This window comes from Mercurialis annua, linkage group LG5, assembly GCF_937616625.2.
Source record: "Mercurialis annua linkage group LG5, ddMerAnnu1.2, whole genome shotgun sequence".
Lineage (NCBI taxonomy): Eukaryota > Viridiplantae > Streptophyta > Magnoliopsida > Malpighiales > Euphorbiaceae > Mercurialis > Mercurialis annua.
The window spans coordinates 23590974-23597110 of record NC_065574.1 but is presented as its reverse complement, the minus strand read 5'-3'; the positions used below and the strand labels follow the sequence as shown (position 1 = coordinate 23597110).

General features: G+C 32.0%; 1 pseudogene; it reads left to right on the top strand.

The window, feature by feature from the left end:
- The first annotated feature begins 3737 nt into the window (after nucleotides 1-3737).
- Nucleotides 3738-5290, top strand: LOC126681728 (uncharacterized; annotated as a pseudogene).
- Nucleotides 5291-6137: the final 847 nt, after the last annotated feature.

Below are 6137 nucleotides of genomic sequence, written 5' to 3'. Positions count from 1 at the left end.
GTTTTAAAATTTTATTAAAATCTGGAAATCTTTGAGTAAATGAATCATAGGTGGTAGATGTTAATCAATACATTGGGTGGGTTGAAGGAATTGTGTTTATGACATAGGCCATGTTTGGTTCATGGAATGGAATAGCATGGAATAGAATAGTTATTCCATAAGGAATGGAATAGCCATTCTTTAATTTTTGAGAGGAGTACTTATTCCACAAAATCACGGAATAGCAATTCCGTGGAATACCTATTCCATGAACCAAAGCAAAGAATTTTCATTCTATACGGAATAGCTATTCCATTCCGCACCTATTCCATGAACCAAACATGACCATAGTACTATTAATTGGTTAATATTGTTGAGTTAAATTATGTTTTGAACTATAGGCTAAAAGCTGGAAATCTCCTTTGAAAGGTAAATAGGTTGATAACTAGCAACTAATACATTGGGTGGTTTGTGATAATTTGGCTAAGGTTAAATCGTAGGTTAATTAACGTTTTATAAAGATTAAATTGTTGTTTTGAAATGACTTATATTGCTTGAAATTACTTTAAGGTTAATTTTAAGTAATTCTGATGCTACTTTGGGTGAGGTTGGATTAAATGGTTAACCAATGTTTAAGGCATATTTAAGATGGTTTTTATTAAATATAAGAGGCTGGAAACTATGTTTAAAAAGTGGTTTAAACATATTAAAAGGATGTTAGTCTTATTCTAGGTTGTGGTTAACATGAGTTAAGTAATTGATTAAAGGCATGTAAGGTGCAAGATTGTTGTATTATGTTTAGTTAAGTTATTTTAGTTTCAAGTTGATACTTGAAAGAAGTTGAATCTTATTTATTCTATTTAAGGTGATATATTTAAGTGTACCTTGGGTGTCACTTGCCAAGTGTTGGCAAGCGTATTTGGTTTTGTTGCTTTCTATGTTTTTTGTATTGTTAAGTTAGGAAATGAGTTCTTATTTCGACTTGGGTTTTATTTAAAGATTGATTTAAGACTTTGGTTTTCACTTTGGATTATGGTTGAGTCGGGTTAGAATTGTGTCGCCTGACATGTGATGATGAGCTATACTGCAGTTAAGTCTAACAAACTACCTTGGGAAATCTTTTGATTTTAAATAAAGTAATTAAGTTATTAAAGGAATTTGGTTTTGTTTTAAAGATTAGAACTCATCTAAGCCTAATTTGCATAACTTGTTATTGGGTTTGAATGGAATACTTGGTGATACATTGGTTATACTTTGATTACCTTGGTTGTACTTTGGTTGTGTTGAGATGCTAGTCCTACGTGGTGTCTAGTATTCATAAAGTTAGGGGTTGTTCGGATTTTAACTTATATTATGTTTCAGACCCGTCGACTGCTCGTGCTTCAGAGTCTACGCAGGGTTAGCTGTTTGCCAAGATTCACGTGGATAAGCAAGCAGTGAGTTTGTAGTGTTATTTACCGCTTTATTAAGTACCGCAAGTTATTTTAGTATATCAAATGTTTATAAACTGTTTTAAATGATTGTGAATCTGGATTGAAACGAGCTACTCGATAGGCGAGTATCGATACTGTGTGCACTAGTACGTACGTTGGGATTGGCTTACCAATGTCTGGCCTACTTTGGAAATCGATGTGGATTTGTTCCCATCTACTTTGGATAATACTTTGGGATATTACTTTGGGATTTCATTTCAATACTGTATTTCCATAATCGAATATATATTAGTAGAAAAGGATTTGTTGTAAGGGTTTTAAACTTAATAAATGTAAATAGCATTATGAACCCATCTCAGTATATTTGACCTCGTTGTTTTCCAAATTTTTCCAAGCTTATCATTTTGAACGCGTTGGTCATCTCCGATTCTTTGATTCCTCGAGGGTCTTTTTATGTTATTAGACTAGTAAACTGTTTTACTCTTAGACCGCAGCAGAACTAGTATCGTTTGTCTGATATACTTTGGTTTTCGTATTGGTACGACTTTTATTTTATTATACTTTGGCATGTTACATTGGATTATTTATATATGTATGAGGCATTGTTTCGTAGTTTCAGAGTACTATCAACTTATGATATTAGAACTGTTGTATAAACTGCTAGACTTAGGTTAGAGTCTCGGTTGCCCCCGAGCAGTGGTTTTCTTGCAGGTTTATTTGTATATAAGGTTATCCGCGAGGCTTGCTACGGGTTTTGGTACGACCATACCCATACCCTAACGCCGGTAGCGATCCATGAAATTGGGTCGTGACATCTGAATCTCCACCGGACTTTTGATATTGGATAGAGGGTGCTAGTTTAGGACCCCATAATAGGTTTAATATTATAGTAGTTTGTTATCCTTAGAATATGTTTTTGTACTTATTAATTGTATGAATAAGCTAAAACATATAAAAAAAGTCAATGTCATTGTTGTACTATATTAGATTAGGAATACAAATAAGAAACCACCGAAAAGATGCCCAGTTATTTATGCCCATCCAGGCATCCATACCAAGAGTCGCGAATTATAATGTGATAATCTGTTTCACTCAAATTCTAGTTTAACATTTATCAGCCTGATATCATCACATACTACTGTTGCGTATATATCCCTATGGAATGTCATAATCAAAATTGTTGAACGAATTAACCCAATTTTAATTTACAATTAAAACAGATTTGTACGTTGATTGATTTTATTAAGTTCATGTAAAGAGTATTGGCACATATAGAGTATGAAATCATTGAAATGGCACAAATGCACAAGATAACCTTTGTATCTTAATCTAACCAGTTACTCATTAAGACCCCCCCTCCTCTATATAAATAAATGTGTTTTCAAAAATAATACTACTGTTTAATATTACTTCAGTTTCTAGAGGACATGGTACAGTGACAAGTGATACTGTTATTTATGACATATCCTCTTGTCCGGAAGTCCTATCTCATCAATTAAAGATGTATCTACAAGATATCCGACGTGTACCTGATATATATCCTTATCCTTTTTTACATTTATCAATTTCGACAAAATGTTTTTTTTATAGAAATGTCCCGAATTGAATAACAAGGTATTCATAAGACATCATTGTATTTTTTAATATACAGATATAGTTAAAAACTTCTTTCCAAAAAAACTAATCCTGAGTCCCGGCCTTTACATCTATCTTCATATCTAAAATTATAACAAACCAATTAATTGAAGACTCCTGGAATTAAGTATTTCGTACTTTGATAGATTGAACTTTGCCTTCTTCCAGGTACCAAGGTTTTCAAGCAGAGGGCACCTCGGAATGTGCTTCTAAAATGTAGATTTTCCTTGGTATCGAAATGTGAAATTAATTCCATTCCTTACTCGATGATATGTAATCAGCATGATAATGTATCGTACCTACGATGTATCGTACCGAAAATAATATCTATTATATATAAACATTGTGGCCAATAGATTATAAATTTTCAACAATACTGTTGTGTTTTCATAGAGTCTAGAGCGGTGATTTGTTTGTTTTACATGAATTTATGAAGCGGTGGTGTGTGTCATCATGCTTTCTCACCTGCCAAGATAAGAAGACTTTCGGCGGCCCAGCAGACAATACATGTAATAACACGTAGATACAATTCTAAATCCGCCTGTTTCCGTCTATATCCATTTTGTTTTCACTCCAATATCTACGCTTTCACGGAGACAGAAAATTCGGATATATTTGGGTATATTTGGCAAAGACATGAAATAGTTTATTATAGTAAAAGACTAGAAATAGTTTATTATAGTAAAAGACATGCCTAGCTCTCTTTATGCGAAAATTCGTGTTTCCGGCATCCGATGGGTATGATCGAACGTCTGTGGAAAGCTGACTCGAGTTCCTACAGCTTTCATGGAGACATCCTACCCAGATTCGTCTTCCAAACACGGCGAAAACTACGTTAAAGGTCTTGCGTTAGTACAGTTACGATGAAATCTACTACATATTCGAAGGATGTCGCCCAGATAACAAATGTCTACGTTCCCGGCGTCCGATTGCGGTAATCCATGTTTTCATCATCAGATATTAATTAGGTGATTTGTCATCAAATTCACTCCAACCCAAACTCGCCTTTTCCTACACCAAAAAGAAGATTCTTTTTATCTTTAATATTTTAATCATTTTTTTTTACTTTAACATTTATACACTTTTATCAATTATACCCACAAACTTAATTTTGTTACATATTAGTTCAATTATTATTTATAATAATTATTATTTATAGTAGAAGAGTTTATAGTTCTCCAATCCACCAAAAACATTTCTATCTCATTTATAATCAATCATTACGAATCTCAAATTTCTTATTATAATCCTAATTTCATTACGAAAATGTCTCGATCTCCTGGGTATATTGTTAATGAAGATATTCAATTATGCCAACTGTATATGGAAATTTCTCAAGATTTTGTTATAGGTGTTCAACAAAATTCAACTTCTTTCTAGCGTCGGGTTCAAGAAGCATATAATGGTGCAAGGATAACACCTGGGAGTATGACAATGAAAGATCGGTGAGTGCTCGCATTTGTACCATTGCGAAAGCTATAAGAAAATTAAATGGATGTATGAGACAGATTGAGATGTTGAAGCCTAGTGGAGCATCGAATGAAGATATTGTGAGTATTAGATATTAGATATTATATATTTTAATTCCACTTTTTAAATTATTAATTTGATATTTACAATAACTTGCAGTTGTCTCAAGCCAAAATATTACACGCGCAAGATCCCCTCTACAAGAAAGGTTTAAATTTGATCATGTTTGGAATATGATGAAAGATTTTGAGAAGTTTAAAAATAATACCAGGAATAGTGCAAACTTTGTGTCATCAGAGTCGGAAAATCCTATACCTGATTCTCCTAAGGGATCATCCCCAGGTTTGTCAATTTTTTTAATGAATTTAAATGATGATGGTGATGCAGGTACAGCTGAACGACCTATCCACGGATTGAAATAATCCAAGATGAAAATAAAAAAAGATGAAGAAGTTTAAAGGGTCATCAACTCCATCAAGGAAGATAATAAACATTTAATGGAGATGATGAAGAATAATCAGTCAGGCAGAGATAAGCAAATGGAATATAAGTCCAAAAATTTAGCCTTAAGAGAGTTTAAAGAAGAAAATAAAATCTTAATGGTGGATTTGAATTCAATTGTTGATCCATATATGCGAGCGTTTTAGGAAGCCGAACGTAGGCGTGTAGTTCATAAAAGAGCTCAACATCATCAATCGTCTTCTGGAGTAAATAATTTCAATGACTATTTTACTAATGTTGGCAGATCTGATACTGACCTACCAGATTATTGATGTAAAACTTGTTCTATTTCGTTATTGTGTAATGTCATAGTATGTTTCGTTTCCACGCAATCGTCTAATTTATGTAATGTTTTATGTTACCGTATCGTAGAATTATTTATGTAATGTTTTTATGTTTTACCGTATCGTTTCTAGGCTATATATCGTCTACTTTGAAATTATTATCTCATAAAATTATTTATATAATATATTTATCTTAATTTTAATAATGTATGAAAAAATAAATGATTTTAAATATTAGTATTCTCATGTGTAAAATTATTCTATAATATTATAAATAAATAATATTCATATATATTTATGTCTTTAATTATAAATGTGTAGAATTAAAAAAAACTACTAGAATCAAAATTGTAATTTAACCAAATATTAAAATAATAATTAGTAAATAGGTGACTCTAAATAGGAAGTCACCTATTTTAATGAGAGAGGGATAATTAATATTATGTGACTATTTGGAGTTCACTTGTCACCTAATCTAAATTAGGTGACAAGGGTTGGAGATGCCCTACAATAGTAAGAGAACAATGTGCATTTTGTGTTGATAAAAGCTAACTATATGTAGATTAGTCAATCTTATCCTAAAGGCAACAAAGAAACTTAACCTTCTAAATACTACAGTTTTTCTTTTATAGGTAACTCATTTCGACAAACTCGTTGAACCGAATATGATTTGTTAAAGCAGGGAACGATGAATTTTATGTACAAAAATATGTCAAATACCTACTGGATATCTACAGCATATGCTGTATATTTGTTTATTTTTTTATTATCTGGATTATTATGAATAAATTTCTGACCGAGTTAGTATAAGATTCTTCTGAAATTCCATAGACAG